Here is a 20,327-nt window from a genome sequence, read left to right on the forward strand (position 1 = left end):
AGCTCCCACACACTCCGCTCTTTTAAGGTGCGGGGGCGCCCGCTGGGACTTCGCGGCCATCCAATCAGAAGAGACTTGGTGACCGCCTCTTTTCGAGCCTGGCTCCAGCGGCGGACGGAGACCGACGGCCGGGGTGGGGGTCCGCTGGGATGGAGGGAGCTGGAGGTCTGGGTGGAGAGGGCGGCTGCGGCTTCTCGGCGTCTCAGGCGGTCTCGGTCTGCCGCCTCGGGGTTGCCACCACAGAACGCTCGCGCCTCACGTGGGCACCTGCCTCGGCCATCCCGACTTCCGTTCCTCGGGCCGCAGCGGGACCGGGGAGCGCGCAGCACAGCCCGGCACACTGGCAGGCTGGGGCAGATGCCCAGTGGTCGCCTGCGGTTCTCTGCCGGCGGCCTGGGCCTGCAGCCCCCGGCGGGGCCCTTGCAGAGCCGGAGCTCAGCTGCGCCTCCGAGTCCGCAAACCAATCACTCACTCTCAGGCGCGAGCCCTGGGGCGTCAGGCCTGGAGGCGCGGGGCGGGGGGGGGGGGACCTCCCTGGGCCTCCAGGACCCCCACCCATCTTCCTGGGACTCCCCGTCCTGAGGTGGTTTCCACACTCCCCCGAGTAGTGATGAACCGCTGGGATTGGAGTTGGAGGACAAAAACTTCCTTTTTAGGGTAAACCTCTTGTTTCTGTTTCCCGGTCTTCCAAGTACACGGTTTACACTTGTCCAAGGTCGGAGAGGGAACATTCTGGGTTTCTATTTGCCAGGCAGCTCTTCTGTGGGGGAGTTCGGGGGATGGCGGGTGCTAGACGGGTGTGTGTGTGGGGGGGGCGGCTAACGCGTCTGTCCACACTGGAGCCCCGAGTTTGCCCCGCTTGTGCATTCAGAAGGGCAGTTCTCACCCACAGGTGTGTCCTGGCCCAGAACGAATGTGGGTGGCAAGAGCTGGTGAGGGTAAGAAGGGTCTGGGCTGAGGCTGGGTGCAGGCGGGCGCTGGGGACAGCCTGTGCGGACAGGAGGCCGTGGTCTGGAGGGCGAGTGGGTGTTAACTCCGCCAAGGGGCTGGGGTGGGGGCATACAGCCGTCCCAAGGAGCATGGCATGTTGGCGGACAGCAGCAGGGGGCCAGCAGGGGGCCAGGGACTCGGGGGTCGGGGGAGCAGCTACACTGGGGAGTTTGGTCTTAGGTAGAAGAGCAGGAGCAATCATGGAACGCGCTCAGGGACGTGTCCCGACAGACCGCTGTGGTCAGGGGGCTTGGGGGCATTCCGTCCTGGGTGTCCCCCCAGGCCTGGCCACGCAGTCAGGGGTGACAGGCGACACAGAGAGAAGTGGGCTGAGTCCACAGGCACCCTGAGGCCGACAGGAGCAGTCGGATGATGTCCTGCCTCCGGGACTCAGGCTTGGATGGAGGTGCGGGGGGCTCGGGGGGTGGTGTGCTACGGACATACTGAATGGGGAGCGTCTGATCACCCAGGGGTGCCGCAGGAGAGCAGGTTGTGACCAAGCACAGGTGTGGATGAGACTGGCTTTCAAAACACGGCCTGGATGGAGGCATAGGGTGGAGTGGTGCGTGGCCACGCAGAGTGAAGCCCTTTGTCACGACACGGACGGAGCCAGAGGGTGTTATGCTAAGTGAAGCAGGTCAGGCAGAGAAAGACAACTACCACAGGGTTTCACTCCTCTGTGAAATTTAAGAAACAAACAAGAAAAGAGAAGAGAGAGAGAGAGGCAAACCAAGAAACAGACCCTCAGCTCCGGTGGACGCGCGGCTGGCCACCAGAGGGGAGGGGCGCGGGGGGCAGGGGAAGCAGGTGATGGGGAGGAAGGTACGCACCTGTGCTGAGCACCTGGGGGTTAAAGTAAAAACTTAGAAAAATTCCAAGCTTGAACCCTGAAACAAGCTGGCCCGGAGCAGCAGGTGGGCCTCTGGGGGGGAGGGGGTTAAGGTGTAGCCCTCCTCCGTCCAGCTCAGAGGAGGACTGGAGGCAGGGGTGGGCCTGCGGGCGGGGGGCAGGATCAGGTAACAGCCTTCAGGAAGGCCCACTGGGCTGACGGTGGAAAACCAGCCACAAATCCCGGAAAGGGCCGAGAGATGCACCGTTTTTGGTCAGGGGCTGCCACCTGCTGGCCACCCAGAAAACTGCGCTCCACCCGAGGAGACCTGAGAGTCCCCGTCCACAGCACAAGGGGCTGCTTCTCATGGTCCATAGCCCTCAGGATGCTTCAGCTGTTTCTTTCTTTCAAACTTCGCTAACGAATAGCATATTTTACATAACGAGCTGCATTGGTGGTGCCGGGACGTGGGGCGGTTTGCACACAGATCTACTGGGTTGTGGCCTCTTGATGGGATACCTAGAACCCAGACCCCAGCACCCACGTCCTCCCGAGTGCTGCTTAGGATGCCCCAATCCTGCCCCACCAGCTGGACCTTCAGATCCCCCATACAGAGGGCACCTGCTGGCCGTTCAGGATGTCGTGGAGGCAGGTGCAGCACACATCTGCATGACTTATGTCCCCAAAATGTCTCCTTGGTTGGTGGTCCGGCCATTGACCTGGAATAGCCACAGGAGATCTAGTACTTCCTTCTGCTCTGCTCCCTCTTCTCCATCACCAGACAAGCTCCTGGCTGGTCGGATCTCTTTCCACTTAAATGCCCAACATGCTCTGTGTTGTTTGAATCCTTCATTCTCTTATTTTTGGTGTATTTAGTAGCTGCTAAGCCGTGGCTGGGTCTCACTGGGTACCTGAGCTACACCAGACAGTGACAACCGCTGGAAAAGCCATTCTGCAGGAGGGGGAGTGGTCAGGATTGCTCTGAAAAATTTGCTTCCTAAAGACATTACCATGCTTACTTATCTTTTTTTTTGAAGATTGCTTTTGGCTCAGCACATGGTCAATTAATACATTTTTCTTTAAAAAAGGGCAGTTTTAAAGTTTACAGAAAAATTGATGGAAAAGTAGAGCTTCCGGTCACCCCCCCCACACCGCCTGCCCCCATTGTTAACATGGTGCATGGATGCTGTGTGCGTTCCAGCGGATGGCGCGGTGACACGTCACGGGGGCTGACGTCCACAGCTCACATTCGTCTTCACGCCCTGTGCTGGACATTCTGCGGGTCTTGACAGGTGTAGAGTAACAGGCACGTCCCACACGGAATAGTTACAGTGCCTCAGTGTCCCTCCCTGGGCCTACCGATCTTTGTCCCCTCCCTCTCTCTCCACAGATTTCTATAACTAACTTGTGTGGTTAAGTTTTGTAAAATTTGTAAAAAATTTTTCTGGTGAAAGCAGGTACATTTCTCAGTTATTGGGTGTAGGGTTCTATATAAGTTAATTTGGTCAAATTCACAATTGTATCACTGAAGGTCTCTACACAGTTACAAATATCTGTTTCTTCTTTTTTAAAAAATAATTTTATTTTATTTATTTGACAGACCAAGATCACAAGTAGGCAGAGAGTCAGGCAGAGAGAGAGAGAGAGGGGAGGAAGCAGGCTCCCCGCTGAGCAGAGAGCCGGACGCGGGGCTCCATCCCAGGACCCTAGGATCATGGCCTGAGCTGAAGGCAGCGGCCCAACCCACTGAGCCACCCAGGCGCCCCTGTTTCTTCTGTTCGTTGTTGGCAATTATGAATGAAGTTGCTCTGAAAGTCCATGAGCTTGTGACTGACAGCACAGAGATACAGTGGATCGTAGGAGACCGCTGTGAGCAAGTGTGCACCAATAAGCTGGACAGCCTGAAGACATGTGTAAGTCCGTAGAAGCGTACAAACTCCCAAGACTGAGTCATAGAGAAATAGAAAGGCGGAACAGATGAGTCACCAGCAAGATCGATTCAGTAATTGTGAACCTCCCAACAGAGAAGGCCCCAGGACCAGAGGGCTTCAGAGGAAGATTTTCTTGGGTGTTTAAAGAATCAATGCTGATCCTTCTCAAAATCTTCCAAATAATTAAGAGAGGGAATTCTTCCAAACACGTTTTGCTAGTGCAGCATTACTCTGACAGCGGGCTAGGACACCACGAGAGAAGATTACAGGCCAGTGTCCCTGATGAAAGAAAATTTCAGAAAAGAAACCAAAGGCATCCAAATCAGAAAGAGAGAAGTGAAACTGTCTCTAGAACATAATGGGCGTGGTATTACATAGAGACCTTCCATGACTTACGATGGGGCCACATCTTGATAAACCACCATAAGTTCAAAGTATTTTAAGTAGAAAATGCATCTAACACACCCTTTAGCTACCAAACACCACACCTAACCCAGCTGACCCTAAACGCACTCAGAGCACTGACACGAACCTATAGCTGGGCAGAATCATCTCCCTCAAAGACTATTTTAAGATGCTGAATATCTGACTTATTGAATACTGTATGGAAAGTGAAAACCAGAATGGCCGACTGGGTGCAGAACGGTTTCAAGTGTCTCTGACATTGACTTTCCCGATCACGCTGCTCCCTGGGGGCCGCCGCTGCCCGGCATCGCAAGCAGGACCCAAGCACAGACTTAGCTGGGGAAGATCAAAACTCCAAGTGTGGTTTCTACCCCGTGTCTATTGCTCTCACCCCATTGTAAAGTCAAATAATTGTAAGTCAGACCATCACAAGTCGGGGACTGTCTATATAGAAAATCCTGAAGATGCCACTAAAAACTGTCACAGCTAATAAAATAATTTAAGAAAGGTGCAGGATACAAAATTAATACACAAAATCAGTTGTGTCTTTTTTTAAAGATTTATTTATTTTAGAGGGAGATCGTGCAAGTGGGAAGGGGAACAGGGAGGGAGAGAGAGGATCTCAAGCAGCCTCCCTACTGAGCACAGACCCCAACCCGAGGCTTATCTCATGACCTTGAAATCATGACCCTTATATCACGACCCTGAGATCATGACCCTGACACCATGACCTGAGATCACAACCCTGAGACCACGACCCTGAGATCATGACCCTGAGATTGGGACCCTGAGACCGTGACCCTGAGACCATGACCTGAGATCACGACCCTGAGCCCACGACCCTGAGATCATGACCCTGAGATCGGGACCCTGAGACTATGACCCTGAGACCATGACCTGAGCCACAACCAAGAATTGGACATTTAATGAACTGAGCTACCCAGGCACCCTCAAAATTAGTTGTGTTTCTAGACACTAAGAACAAACCATCAGAAAGAGGAATTAAGAAAATAATCCCATTTACAATTGCATCAAAAAGAACAAAATAACTAGGAATAAATTTAACCAAGGGAGTGACTCTGAAAACTAACATTGATGAGAAGACATTGAAGAAGACTCAAATAAATGGAAAGATATTCTGTGCTCATGGACTGGAATTTAATATTGTTAAAATGTCCATACTGTCCAAGGCCATCTATAGATTCAATGCAATCCTTACCAAGGTTCCAATGGAATTTTTACAGAAATAAAAAAAATCCTAAAATCTGTATCAAGCCACAAAACACCCTGAAGAGCCAAGGCAGGACTGAGACAGAAGAACAAAGCTGAAGGCATCATGCTTCCTTCTTTCAAACTATGCGACAACGCCGTAGTAATCAGAACAGCGTGGTCCTGGCATAAAAACAGACGCATGGGCCAGAGGAACAGAACACACATCCCAGAAGTAAACCCACACACATATGGCCAATGAGCTTATGACGAGGGAGCCAAGAATATCCAATGAGGAAAGGGCAGTCTCTGGAGTTGTTGAGAAATCTGGACAACCTCATGCGGGAGAAGGAAACTGCTTCCCGATCTTATGCCGCCTACAAGAGTCAACTCAAAATGGGTTAAAAGACCTGAAAACACAAAACTCCTAGAAGAAAACACAGACAGCAAACTCCCTGACATTGGTCTTGGTGATGATTTTTTTGGATTTGACACCAAAAAAAAAGGCAAAAATAAACTCCTGGGCCTCCACCGAACTAAAAAGCTTCCACACAGCAGAGGAAACCATCAACAAAATGAAAAGGCTGCAGAATGGGAAAAAGTATTTGCAAATGTGTGATAAGGGGGTGATAGCCTAACTATCTAAAGAGCTCATATAACTTATTAGCAAAAAGCATAATCCAATGAAAAGTGGACAGAGACGGGGCCTCAGATTCCGGAGGAAGTGGAACTCAGCCTCGTTCCGCATACTGCTGGCACTCTGTCGCTCTGGGACCCAAGCAGGGTGGTGGGTTCAGTTATCCAGGTCCTGGCTTGATCGCCTCATGCTGCCTGGAGTTGGCAGGAAGACAATGCGCCCCGGGCCCCCTAATGGCAGAGCTTGTGTGGGGGTCCTGGAGGCAGGGTCTGGAGAGGCTGGGAACGAGAGCAGAGGCCGGCGGGCCCCAGGCTTCCCTTCCCAGAGGTGTCTGTGCTGCCGACGTGGGACAGTGTGGAAACGTCGCTCAGGCTCCCTGACACCGTCAGAGAGTGCTAGGAAGTGGTGTCCTAAGATTTGCCCCCATGTCTGCCTTTTCTTCGGGGAGGGGTATGCCCCGGTTCACCTGTGGGGGGCCAGCTACCCCTGCGGCCTGTCACACAGCAGTAGGTGCCCGACACAGCCTCCCAGCCCGTCTCCTGCTGCTGTGTGGGGTCCCCGCATGTGCTCCCCCCCGAAAGATGGGGGGATCCTGGTGAAGCGCATCAGGTGTGTCCCTGCCATGGTCCCTCACTCAGGAAAAAACCGTGGTCCGCCTGCCCTTTGCAGTGGCCCCTGGTTACCTCTCTGAGCTGGGGAGAACAGCAGCCTCACCCCACCCGGCCCACTCTCACCCTTGCCCAGGTGGCTCAGCCCCGGACACCTACCTGTAAGGCAGAGCTTTCCCTGCAAGTCCCCTGCGGTCCCCCCTCCCCCGCTGCGGTCCCCCCTCCCCCGATGATGCGGTTCCCCCTCCCCCGCATCCTGCTCCCCCCTCCCCCTCCCCCCTGCTCAAACTTCTCTCCTCTCTGTCCCCTGCTTGGTCCTGGTGCATTAACCAGCTGAGCTGTGCTGGTCGTGGGTCGCCACCTGCCCCCTTGTCCATGTTCTCTGCAGCCACTTGGAGATAGTGGCTGAGGCAGTCACTGCCCCGGACTTGGTGAGGGCACCTGAGGTCACCGTGCCCCGAGCCCCGCCAGACACTACAGGGGTTGGTGTGAGTGGGGGCTCTGTGTGGGTGGGCGGGCTCTGCCGCAGCACCTTGTGGTGCTGATCGGAGGATAGCCTGGGAGTCCAGGGCCCCGGAGGGAGGGCAGGACGGCCACTCCCTCCCAGTCCCTCCCCAGGGCCCGCCCCTGCAGCTGGCAGGGCTGAGGGTGGGGTGACCCATTAGGGGCTGTTCTCCTTCTGGCCTCCGGGGGGCAGCAGGCCCCTGGGTTTGTGTGTCCAGCAGGCAGCTCCAGGGGACTGGGGAGGCGGAAGCACGGGGTCTGAGTACGTCCTTGGCTGCTCTTGGGGACATCTCAGGCCCTGGACTCTGGAGTGACTGGGACGCAGCCCGGAGGGCCCCGCCTGCAGCCCCTCGGTCCCCCCACCTGCCCCCTACGGCTCTGTGTCAAGGTGAGGCCCAGTGTGTGTGTGTTGGGGAGGACTGCACGCCGACCCCAGTTCTGGGCCTGGGAAGGGGGAGCACCGAGGGGGCAGGGCTGTGGGGAGGGGGCAGGGGCGTCTCTGCTGTGCCCGGGGGTGCCCAGACTAGTGCCCGTGGGCGGCGGGGTCTGGCCGCAGGGTGGATCTAGGCCCAGGAAACTGAGGATGGGCCCAGACGTAGAAGGAGTAGGCCTCAGAGGACAGCGGTCAGGGCCCAGGAACTTGGGGCCAGGCCAGGGCAGCCCACACTGGACCCCCAGCTCTGCCTCACCTGTAAGACGGCAAACCAGGGCCAGCCACGGCACCGGGCTCCCGCGTGTGAGTGTGGGGAGGCGCCAGTGTGCGCCGCGCACCTCCATGCACTTTGGTGGGTCACCTCACTGGGATGGGCCCAGGGCCCTGCCCAACCCTCCAGGAAGGCCTCACCCTTTCCCGTCTGCAAAATGGGGTAATGAGGCTGAGGATGGCCTGGAGAGATGGTGGCAGGTCAGCCTCTTACGTGGGGGCCCCTCTCCTTGGCCCCTCAGCCCTACCCACACCTGTCGGGACCCCAGTCTGAGCCCTGCCTCCGTGGCAGGCTGTGTGGACGCAGAGACCCCACGCTGGGTCGGTACAGCAGGTGGGCCCCATCCTGGCATCGCAGTGCCCACCGCAGACAGCAGGACACAAGGCTGGCTCAGGGGTCATTCGGATCTCTGCCACCAGAGCCGCGCGGGACGACGGGCCACCCCCAGGCCAAGAGCTCTCTGACACCCGCTGCTCTGTGTGGACGCCTGCGGGCGGCTCCTTGGGCGTTGGCCGGCAGCGAGGGACGTCCGTCTGGCCCTGCCCTGTGGGGTTTGGGCACGTGCACCTTTGCCATCCTCAATGAGCGGGCTCTGCTCCCGGATCAAACAGGGATGGACCCGAGAAGAGCTGCCGCCATCCTCGGGGCCCGTCCCCGCGGCTGCCGGGACACCCCCACCCCCGCCCCACGGCCGCGCCTCCGCTGGCCCCTGTCCCCCGGTTCCTTCTTTCCCTGAATCCCTTTGGATTGCGCGTTACGACGACCCCACTTCTACCTTCACCCGTGGCCCATCGGCCGTGGCTGCGAGCTTCGCATTCAGGCGGCGGCTCTGTCCGCGTGCAGGCGTGTCCTCCACCTCGGCGCACGCTTTGCACACCCGCGACCCTGTGCTCGCGCCCCCGGCCGGCGTGCCGCTGCTGCCCGGCCCGTGGGGTGTGTGCACGAACGGAGGGTCCACGGTGCCTCATTAACGAGTCGGCTTGAAACCCTCGATTTTCTTCTGAAAATGAGCAGTCAGAGTTTTAACGTGACCCGCGTGTCTTCCGTGTCCTCCAGTGGGGACCCGTCTGCTGTCGGTTCCCTGGTGCCTGAAGGACTTTGATTTCTTCTTTCCCCGAGAGCTTGCTGGTGATAAATTGACTTTTTCTCGTTTGTTTAACAAAGTTCTATCTGTGAAGGTATTTCCGTGCGGTGTGGGGTTTTAGCCGGGCAGATCTTTCCCTCTGGACGCTTTCAACACGCCGCCTTGCTGTGTTTGGCCTGGAGCGCGCGCAGAGGCCGCTGTGCTCCGACCGGCCCCGCGGCGGGGGCTCGTCTGTGTCCTGGGCTGCGGGAGGCCTTCCCCCCGGTTCTCCTCCGTCGGACTCAACCGGGCCGCGGTTTCTTTGTGTTTATTCTGCTGGGGCGCGGTGTGGTCTTCCTTCTCCAGATTTTCGAGATTTGGAAAACGATCGTTATTTCTTAGGACCCGATTTTTCTGTCCCTCGGCCACCTTTGTGCCGGCCCTTGTGTCACAGCGTTTCTCTTCAGAGCATGGCCCCCGCACAGCCTGGCGGCCGCGTCTGCAGACTCACCGCCCCCCGCCCCGCCCCCCCCCCCCCCCCTCCCGCGGCCGCGTGGCTCTCATTGTCCCTTATGCCTCTCTCTTCGGGGGCTGCGGTTCTCAGGTCTGGAAGGAAAAGACCCTTTGGGTCTTCAGGCCTCGTTCCTCCTGTTCCCAACCTTCTGACGCGGGGAGGGTCCCCCTGGGTCCCAGCCACCCGCCCAGTGCCCCTGGCTGGCTCCTGTTTCTCCTGCTGGGGTCGGGTGTCCCTCGGACGCTGGCCTGTGGGCGCTGGACAGCATGTGAGGAGCCTGCTGTGCGGCCCCATCAGTGGGCCGAGGTCCCCCTCTCCAGGCTTCCTTTTGTGTTGCCGGAGCACCCTGGAGCACTCTGCGGGGCTCAGCTACCCCCAAAGAGTCCCTCTGGGGTCACGCCCGATGCTCCTCCCTAGGGATGCAGAAGGCCCCGCGCCAGGTGGGCCCCACCACCATCCCAGTCTGGGGCAGCTTCATGCTGCGTGAGCAGACCCACATCTGTCCCGAGCTGAGCTCGGGCCCCTCTGCCGCTCTCTGGGGCTCCCTCCGGACAGCTCTCGGGTCCTTGGCCCTGGGGCTCCACTGCCTCCTCCTCCCGGATCCCGGCTTCTGTCTCCTCTGCTCAGAGAGGCCTGCGGGCCCGTAACCCTTCCTGAGCTCAGTGTGGACTGTCCCCAGCCGCTGAGCTGGGAGCCAAGGGCCCCGAGACTGACTTCTCTCCCTTGAAGACCACAGTCCTGCTGGGCCCGAGGTCCGGTGCGAGAGAGCGGCTCGGGGCTGCTCATCCACAGTGGAAGAGCAGGTCTCCCTGCCGCCCTCCCCCGCCCCCGCGCCGGCCAGAGCCTGGCTGGACCTTTGCGGGGTCTCCTTCCACAGGCCCACGACCTGGGAGCCGGGGGCTTTGGAGTCGGGGATATTTAAAAAGCAAGGGAGGCAGGAGTTCCGCGGACCCTGCGCTCTTGGCCAGGCACCAGGCGAGCTCATTCCCTTCCTCTCCGGGCTCAGTGCGCCCAGCGTCATGTGGCCCTCAGGGCACAGCTGGGCTTGGGCTGCCATCTGTCTGGGTGCAGACAGGAGAACGTGCAGCCCCAGGCTGGGGACCTGGGGCCCGGCATCCAGAGTCCTAGGCTACTGGGGCTGCATTCTTGCCTGGGGGACCCGATGTCCCCTGGTTCTATCCATCCGTCCCCCCCATTCCTGTGTCCAAAGTCTCCGTCCAGAAGCACTGGCCGTAGCTTCCTGTCAGAACATCCAGAGGGGAGGGACCCCCTTTGGACACGACATCTGTGGGGGCACGGGGACCTGGCCATGGGGGCCGCCTGGACGCTCTGAAGGACCTTGGAACAGTGGAGCCACTCTCACCTCAGCTCCCCTGCGCACGTCACGGACGGCCCACGGCGCTGCCTCTGACCTTGTCCCTTCCTGGCTATGGCATCCCGGGGGGCCTGTGTGTCCAAGAGGCATGATCGCCCGGAGCAGGCAGGGACCCTCGAGACGCAGCGAGAGCAGCTCACACTGCCCGTTACTGATTCTTACTCCTGTGGCATCCACGCCACTGCCCGGCTGATTCTGCACTTGGTTGAGATTAAATATTAATACACAGAAAATTAAAAGAAGAGATTGTCCAGGCCCCTGCACAATGCTCATGTAACAGTTCAAAAGCAAATGAAGGAGAAGTTAGAGCAAGTGCTGGCGGGCGTCTCGGGGGTCAGGACAGGAGGCGTCCCTGGTGGGGGGGTGTGCAGGCCGCATGGCCCGGCCCACATGTTCCTCAGGGGGATGTTTGCTGTTTATCTGGTGAGACTGATTGGTGGGGGAGGGAGTCTCAGCAGCAGAGAGCGAGCAGGCTGGGGGCCGGGGGCCCAGAGGTCGGCGGGCAGGGTGGTGTCTCCGTGGTGGTCCCAGCTGCCCGGGACCACCTGTCTGACAGTGCACACCTGTCTGGCTTCTCTTTGAGCTTGGACCTTCCTGGGAGCTGGGACCTCGCCCCTTGCAACTGGAGGAAACCTGACTAATTCAAACTGCTTTAAGAAGAAAAGGGACCTCTGAGTTTGCAGTTACGTGAGCCCAGGATGGCTTCAGGCACTGCTGGATCTAGATGTCCAGACGATGGCCTGAGGGCTCACTGCGCCCCCACCTCCACCTTTAAGCTTTGCTGTGCTCCGTGCTGACTTTGCTCTCGGGCAGGCAAGCCCGGGAGCGGCAGGAGCTTCGGACATCTCCCCGGCTTCGCTCCCCCAGCGGGAAGCAGACGCTTCGTTCCCTTCCAGCACCTGCTTCTCTTGGGTCTGGTAATTCTGTCCTGAGTGTCATTCCCGACTCTTGGTCCTTGTGGTTCGGTTGGCTGACCCCCCACCCCAACTTGATAGCTGGACACTCACCTCCCACACATGAGGCCCAGCTCAGGCCAGTCCAGTGAGCTGCAGTTCCTGGGCCTGTGCTGAGGCCCCCCGTGAGGGCTGGTCCCTAGAACTCCCCAATCTAGGTTGATCTCCATCTGTGGTTCCCCCTCCTCTCCATGAAGGCCCCTCCACCCAGTCTAGAAGGTGGCAGGTCCTGGCCCAGGGCTGGGCTGGGGGAGATTGGAGCATCACTTTGCTGGGCTAGTCCCAGGAAGGCTTCCTGGAGGAGGTGGCAATGGGCGGCACCCTATTTGAGCAGAGGGCTGCGGTCTTGCGGGGACTGGCCCACAGTGATTCTGGGGACCACCAGCCTCCCTTCCCCGTGCTCCTCGTCCCTCCCCCTTCCCTGGGTCCATCCTAGGGAAAGGGACAGCGCCAACCAGACAAGCGTTTTTGCTGTCAACACACGTCCTGCTTGCTCCGCGGGTGCGGGCTGTGCTGGGTGCGAAGCTTCCCGCTGAGAGCAGCAGCGACTGTCCCTGTCCAGGGAGCCCAGCAGCAGTCGAGGCCAGTGACTCTGGACCAGCCTGGTGCAGCCCCTGGGGGGCCTCGGGGCGGTGGGAGCGGCTCCCTGTGGTGGCGCCACCTGGTGGGCATGGACGGTTACAGCCGCCTCCGCGGGAGTTTTCCAGGTCAGGCCAAGTGGGCGACTTTGGAAAAGGGTGTGTGGATGGATCCGTGTCTGTCACGATTTCCGGGCAAGGTGAGACTCCAGAACGGCGTGAAAATCAGGTGGCTCAGCACGGAGATGCCAGTGGGCCAGGAACGCTGCCAGGCCACGCGCACATACACGCGCACGTCCCTGAGCCGTGCCTTGCCGTGTGGGTGCTGACCCCTGGGCCGTGGCTCTCAGGCACCCTGCCGCTGGGTCACTGGCCAGCGCTGGCCACAGTGTCACTGAGCTGCCACAGCTGGCAGGCCCCCTGTGCCCATGGCCCTCGCGGCGTGTGCATGGCCTGGCTCTCGTGCGCCGACTGCCCCCGGGGGAGGGACTCCTGCCTGGAGTGGCCGTGACTTCTGTGGTGGCCATGTCCCTGTCGCCTGGGCAGGGACCCCTGGAGCAAACAAAAGAGGGGTGTCGCCTGGAGGGCACGTGAGCTCCCAGCCGTCCGTGGACGTCACCGGGAATGTCCCCAGCTGGGCCTGGTTTCCTTTCCGAGTTCCCTCGTTGTGCAGCAGTTTCCGTGCTGGGAGAGGGGGACCCCGTGGTTCTCAGGTTGGGCTGTGGAGTGGAGGGATGGGCCGCTTAAGGGGTGGTATTAGGCGCGCACCTCATGCACCCCCAAGTTCTCTTTCCCACTGAGGATCAGCACATCACCAAGTGGCCTTGGAGAGATTTTTGTGTTTTTAGATGAATAAAAACGGAGTAACCAACTGAAATATTTTGGTCACGAAAGCAGTCCATGTTGGGGAGAGCGTGAGTTTCTTAGGTGCCCCCAGACCCCGTGTTTGCTACCAAACCTCACGTCCTCACCCTCTTGGGGCCTGGAGAAGCGGCCTCACCCTGATGCTGGCAGCCCTGCCCGCGCCCCGCGATCTCAGCCCCTCAGAGCAGGACCGGACACCTGCCGGCAGAGCGGAGGTGTGCAGAGCAGACTCCCCGGGCTCTTAGCAAAGCCCTCCCCCGTCCCCTCCCCCCTCCCCCTCTGACTTCCCCCTCCTGCCCCTCCTCCCTGAGCAAGCACTCCTTGCTGGGACTCTGGCTTCCCTCTGGAGCACAAGAGAAAACTTCTCTGCCTCTGTCACAGTGCACTCACAACACTGCCCCGTGACTCTGGAAGGAATGTTCCAGAGGGAACCCAGGGCCTCAAGAGTGCTGGGCAGGGCTGAGAGGGTCCGGCGAGCAGGGAGAGCCCAGCCCTGGCATCGGCTTCCCAGCGGGGCGGGGGTGGAGACCCGCTAGCTGAGAGGTGTGTGCAGAGGAGCCGGCCTCCAGGGAGACCGATGGCCGCCCTGCACCCTGTCCTCAGGCAGGCTGTGGCGCTGTGGTCACTGCATCTGGCTCTTGCTGGGGCTACTGACACCGGATGCAGGGCCGGGGGGGGGGTGCCGGGCTGTCTCTGCCTCACCTCCGGGAAGCTCCCTCCGTTCTGGGCCTGCATGGTCACCTGGCTTCCTCCCCGGGCACCATGTATCCCACGTCCCCTTCCTGCCAGGACAGCCACACTGGGGCAGTGAGACCACACTGGCCTAAGTCCCTCTGCAAGGACCTGCATTCCCAACGAGCTCGCATTCTGAGGGCCTGGGCTCAAGGACTTCAACAGGTGAGTTTTGGGGACACAATCCCGTGTATGAGGGGTGCCTGCCCCGCGGTGGGGTGGAGACGGGTCCCCTCACTGCCAGGTACCCTGCTGCCCCCACGCGCCGCGGAGCTTCTGATCTGCATTCCCGCTGCCCGTGCAGTCCCTTCGCCCCCCACTCGCCCCCCGTGGGTGCTGTCCTCATGCTGTCCCCATCGCTCACAACTCGTAATCCCCGAGAGCTTGGTCCTTCCCCTTGCTCTGCCTGTGCTGGCCCCTTGCAGGGTGTTTTGGGGCTCTGATGGCTGAAGGCAGAAGGGGGCGGGGCCTGGCAGGCAGGGGCCAGGAAATTTGGGGTCCTCTCCTGCAGAGTAGCTGGACTTGACCTGTCCACTCCCCAGACTGGCCATCCTGGCAGCTGAGTCTTGTTGGAAGCTGGCAGGGCCAGGAGTCCACTGAGTTCCACCTCCAGGCCCCCCAGAAAGCCGGGAGAGAGGGCGGCCTTTGCCCCCACAGAGGCAGCACCAGCTCAGAGTTTGCCGGGCCCAGTACAAAATAAAATTCCGGGGCCCTTTGTTCAAACATGATGACTCAGTCCTTGACAGTGACCGCGGAGCTGTAAGCCATTCAGCCTTCCGAGCACGAGGTGACGCGGCGGGGAGTGACTGTCCAGCCCCCTGCCCAGGAGACGCAGTGGGGGGCTTCTTGCTGGACTATAAGGAAGGACCCACGGGCCTGGTCCCAAAGGGGCGTGGAGGAGCTTGTCCCAGAGGGGCCCTGTCGGACCCTCCTCAGCGCACGTGCAGGGTGACCCCGCGGCCCCGTCCCAGGCGGAGCTCGGAGGACGGAGTGACGATTCCCGTCGGGGAGTCTGGGGTGTCTTCACCCTCCTCCTGCCTGCGTGGCTCCTCTCGTGGGCCGTGTTCCGGAAGCAGCTCACGAGTTGTGCGTCAACCGTTCGGAAGTGTGCGGTGTGTCCACATCCGGTGCATTTACGGGCGGCGCTACCCCCCCGGTCCGGTTCCGGACATGCCCTCACCACCAAAGGACAGCCGCCCCGGGCCCCCACGGATCCGCCTCTTGTCCTGGCTCGGCCGCTTCGGGCCTTTCGTGTAAGTGGAACCCCACGGCCCGACTCCACATTTTCACCCCAAATCAGACAACTGAAGTTAGGCAGGCCAAGACGGTGAATCCCGGGCTGGCCCCGCCTCTCTGGGACAGCAGCTTATTAATACGCCGATTTCTCGGGCAGCTGCCTGGGAAGCCGGCTGACTCGCCTATTCTGTGTTTTCCCCTTTATGGCAGAGGGTCATCTCTGTGGGGGCAAAGCCACGTTCCTTTGCTTTTCCTGATCTCAGAATGGACGGCTGTGTGCGGGGGCTCACCCCCTTCCCCCTGGAGAGAGACGGACAAAGAGCAGGAGGGCCGCGTCAGGTTGCAGCCCTGGCCTCGGGGAGCGAGGGAGCTGATCCAACGCTGTTGAATAGGGTGCGGGCCTCCTGGGGGAGCGGCGCGCACACCCACTCTCCGGGGGCCCTGCCCGCCAGAAGGCCCTAATGTGGCATGAAATTAAAGCGGGAAGCTTCTCGGCAGTAGCCCCCTGTCCTCCCCTTCCCCGCTCCTTGTGATGAAGTCCTATGTGGGGAGAGGTCTGGGCAGTCTTCCCGCCTCCCAGCACTCTGGAAAACCCGCAGGGCCCTCCGTGGGCCTCGTCCGGAGCATGGGGTGTCTGGGTGGAGCTCCTCCGTCCCAGGGTCTCAGACACGTGCCAGCTGTGGGGGTGGGGACGCCTGCGGACGCAGGGGCCTGGCAGGGCTGGCCGGGCCCGAGCTGGCTCCTTCCAGCCTCATCCAGGGTCGTGGGAGTGAGAGCGGGGGCGGCCGGGGCCAGGCCCCCTCCCTGACAGAGGTGTGACGCGTGAAAGGCGGCAGGAGAGGCGGCAAGAGCCCCCACCCCCAGTCCAGAGAACACGCGCGTCCCTAACCTGCCGTGTGCGGCTCCAAGGAAGGGAGTGGGATGCTCCTGCATTGCTTTAAAAGATTTTATTTCTTTCTTTTAGAGAGAGGGAGTGCGTGTGCATGAGCGTGGGGGAGGGGAGGCGCGGTGGGGGAGGGGGAGAGAGACTGTCCAAGAAGCTCCCCGTTGAACACAGAGCTTGACGTGGGGACCCTGAGATCAGACCGGAGCCGAACCCAGGAGCTGAGCACAAAACCCCCTGAGCCACCCAGGCGCCCTCTTTCTGCTTGATTCTCAGGATGCTGGAGAAGCGGGGTCAGGGGAAGCAGCTACCCCGCTTACAAGCACAGGGGGAGACATGGCCGAGCCCCACGCAGAGACACAGTTCGTCTCTACTCGGGGTGATCTCACTCATTTCCGGTGAGGGCTCCACATGCTTCCAACCCCCCAGGCCTCTGGTCGTGCAGACCCCAGCCCCGCATGAGCCTGCCTGCTCTGCTCCCCGGGCCCCTGCGCAGCCCAGTGGCGACAGCTGGCTGGACCGCGGTCTGCAGGACGAGGTTAGCCCCCCACGCCCGCCGCCGTTCCCACCTCCACCGCACACAGCACCCCAAGGGCAACGACCCTGAGCTGCGTGGGAGCAGGGCCGGCCGGTCTGGGGATGCGGGGTTGCACGGGGCCGGCGAGTCTCCCACAGACGCTCCCCCTTGCCCAGCTCTGTGGGGGCCGAGGCTTGTGTCTCCGCTCCCCTGTTTGAGGTTATCGACTAACAATTCTCTCTGTGGTCCCACAGGGAGCTGGTCTGAGGCGGTTTGAGCACAGACACTCCATGAGGAGAGATAAATATTTCATGGTCTGGGCCAGTGAGGGAAGAAAATAAATAGCTCCGTCCTCAATTAGGTGTGGGCCTCCCCCCAAAGAGAGTGCGGCCTGCCTTCGCGCGTCTGGTTTTCCTCATCCTTTTAGGCGAGACCACAGGCTGGGCTGGTGCAGAATCGTATGGAAAGCCAGGCACATGCCATGGGCCTCCTGGAGGTTTGGGGGCTGTGTGACGGATGGAGGGGGCCCTGGCCCAGAGTGGGGAGTCCAGGCTGTCATCCCTGACCTGCTCACAGGTCCTGGGGCCGGGGAAGCCCCAGCCAGGGGTGCGGCCTCCGGACAGCATTTCCTGCAGGCCCGGCTGCCCTGGAGCTGTGTGACCTCCTGTAATGCGAGACCTCAGGTTCGGGGCCCACTGGCCCGCTCCCATGTGTCGTGTAGATTCTCCTCAGCGCGGCTGAGCTCAGTCGCCTAACTGCTTGCTGACTGACTCCCGTGATCCTGTCTGAGCACGTCTGGAAGGTGCAGGCATGGCTACTGCGCTCTGTCCACTTACTAAGACCACCTGGTGTCCACCACTCTGCTCCCCCCAAGATTGGGCCAACTCCTTCTTGGACCAGGAGCCAGTGCGCCCTGTGCCGGGAAGAGTGTGTGGGATCCTCTGCCTTTATGAAGGGGGCCGTCCTGCCGTCTCCTGCGTCAGGTGAGCTATGTAAGGAAGGGCCGGCCCTGTGGCATCCGGGGAGGCTGAGGGCAGCAGGCAGGACATGGCGGCTCCTCCCAGCCCCTCGGGTGGCTCCTGGGGTCCTCTGCAAGGAGCGGGTGGGGGACACGCGGGTGTGCAGGAGGGACCCAGTGTGGTCGTGGTGGGGGCTTCAGGGCTCACGCTGTGAGCTGGGGAGGCGCCTGTGGTGTGTGGCACCGTCTTCATCCAGGGAAAGGAGCCAGGGGTGCCCAGCACAACTCTGTCTTTGGGGGTGAAGAAACGAAACCCCATTACCATCGAAGACGCCAGTCGATGCAGCTCTGGAACGTTCATTTGTCCACAGGGTGGGGCTCTCCTGATCAGCCTCTTTCCCTCTACCCTCGTGGGAAAGCCCCGAGTCATCCTTTCGGGATACGGATACGGACTTGGGAGGAGATGGGCCGGGAGAGGACTCGGCGGGCCTGGCAGGAGTTTGGGGACCCCAGTGTCTTCTTGGGGACATTGGAAATTTGTAAGTTGATCCAGGCGAGGCAGACGCTGACCCACAGCAAGGAGCTCTGTGACGGGACTCAGAAGCCGCACGTGTGTGTCAGTATGTGTACCTGCCCCCGTGTGCACGTGTGTGTGCACCCGTGTGCTCATTTATGTGCGTGTGCGTGCCTGTGTGCACCATCTCCTGGGGCAGGTATGTGCACATATGTACACGTGTGCACCCGTGTGCATGTCCCTGCACCCGTGAGCGTGTGTGTGTGTGTGTGCACCTGTGTGTGCGTGTCCGTGTGCACATGTGTGTGCGTGTGTGCATGTGTGCGTGTGTGTGTAGTGGTTCCTCACGTCCTGGGGCCTCACCTTCCTGCGCTGCTGGCCTCTGGGTGTGAGCGTGTCCAGTCTCTAGGTCCTGACTCCTCCCCCAGTGTGAGGTGACATCTGGCCTTTGGGGGGACCAGGCCAGTCTTACGAGCTGTAAGCTCGGCAGGCTCAGGAGCCACCCTCAGAGGGGCCGCTTGGTTTAACGCTGTGCTGTAGCCCCCTTGAAATTCTTAATCATTTTATGTTTGAACTTGTGCTTCACATGTGATACTCAGAGGGGCCGATGGAGCAGGTGTGAGCGGAGGAAAAGCCACATGTGCTCTCTCTCTTCTGCGTTGTTTTCTGCACTCACAGAGAGCGTTTAGGAGGCCCCGGACACGGGATTTGGGGGTCCAGGGAGACCAGATTGAGTGTGACCAGTCAGGGAGAGTGGCAGGAGTCACATGTCCCTTTGAACCAGAACTTGCAGTAGACGCAGAGACAAGGTCACGTAGCGGTACCAACTGTCCCCTGGCTCGTGTCCCTGCTGCTTCCCGTGTCAGCCCCACGAGCCGCAGGGGCATCAGCTGAACCCGGTGAGGGACAGGAGACCCCGGCTCCTTTCCTGACTCCTCCTGTGCTGCCCGTGGAGGGGGACTCTGGTGGGGAGACTGTCCACAAGTCAGAAAGTGAGAATCAAAGCAGGGGGACCGGTGTGGTGTTCCCACAGGAGGACACAGCCACGGGCGCGTCGGTGCCAGGAAGGGAGCCCGTGTGATGTCATTGTTCCGCCTGGAAGTTAAGGTTTCAAATTTACTTTCAGAGCTGGGATTGTATAACACGAGGATAAATAGTAAAATTCACGCTAATCCCTTGGAATTTTAACTTTGCTTTACTCAGAACTGCGTTAAATAGCACGTAAGGACACCTGACCCGCGGAGAGGGAAGACTGCCGGAGGAAGGAGCAGCTTTGCCCTGAGCCGCTCTGGGGGCGTGCTCCCTCCTGCGTCCGGCCCCCTGCACAGGACAGCCCCGCACAAGCTCCTGTAGCCCGGGCTTTGCCTCCAGCCTCTCCTCAAGCCCTTCCCTCTGGCCCTGCTGTCGTCCCGGTGTCCAGGAGGGCTGGCGTCGACCTGTGCCTAAAATGTCAGGGGTCTATGGCAAGGGGCTCCTTGGGGACAGGAGCAGCCACCATTGCACTTGACGCAGCCTCACCACCTCCCTGCCAAGCCGGCGGGGGCGGGGTAGGGAGAGTGCCGTCAGGCCACGTGGACTCGGAGTGTTCTTGGGTGTCTTGAGGGCCAGTCCCTCCTGATGAGCATGAGGAATTCTGCTCAGGTGTGCCCGCTCCCCTCTTCTCCAAGGAAGCGACGCCCCACTGAGGAACCCACTGCTGGGTGGGCCGGGGCTGTGGGCCGGGAGGCTGTGGTCTGGCTAGCATCGATGGAGGTGGGCGCTGGGGGTCAGGTCGTGGCTGGACAGTGGCCTTGGGCTGGGAAATGGAGCAGCAGGCTCAGACCTCAGGCGACAGACAGCCCGCACCAAGCTCTTGGACTCGGGCAGGTGGGGTCACGGCCCTGTATGGAGAGGCTTCAGGCTCCCGGAAACGACACAGCCCAGGACACTCCTCGCTCCCACCCTGGGACAGGAGACGCTGCATCTGCATAGATTTGTTTTATTATTTTTTATTTATTTATTTTTTATTATTATTGTTATTTTTAAAATTTTTATTTGACAGAGAGAGACACAGCAAGAGAGGGGACACAAGCAGAGGGAGTGGGAGAGGGAGTGGGAGAGAGGCTTCCCGCTGAGCCAGGCAGCCCGACGCAGGGCTGGATCCCAGGACCTGAGATCATGACCTGAGCCGAAGGCAGACGCTTAACGACTGAGCCACCCAGGTGCCCCCATCTGTGTAGACTTAATTGAGGGCCTTGACTCCTGGTCCCTGGGGGCTGGCAGGGGGCTGGGGGCCCCGTGGAATTGTCCTGTCTTCAGCAATCTTGGCTGTCCAGTCTCAGGC

The 20,327-nt window shown here is 60.1% G+C and overlaps 1 long non-coding RNA gene across 1 annotated transcript; it reads left to right on the top strand.

The window, feature by feature from the left end:
* The first annotated feature begins 7,329 nt into the window (after positions 1 to 7,329).
* Positions 7,330 to 19,952, top strand: LOC123389320. Its single transcript, XR_006603926.1, has 3 exons — positions 7,330 to 7,501; positions 11,353 to 17,515; positions 17,862 to 19,952. It is a non-coding gene; the product is annotated as an uncharacterized LOC123389320 (long non-coding RNA).
* Positions 19,953 to 20,327: the final 375 nt, after the last annotated feature.

Source organism: Mustela putorius, unplaced genomic scaffold (assembly GCF_011764305.1).
Source record: "Mustela putorius furo isolate JIRA1106 unplaced genomic scaffold, ASM1176430v1.1 tig00003972_pilon_pilon_pilon, whole genome shotgun sequence".
Taxonomy (NCBI): Eukaryota; Metazoa; Chordata; class Mammalia; order Carnivora; family Mustelidae; genus Mustela; species Mustela putorius.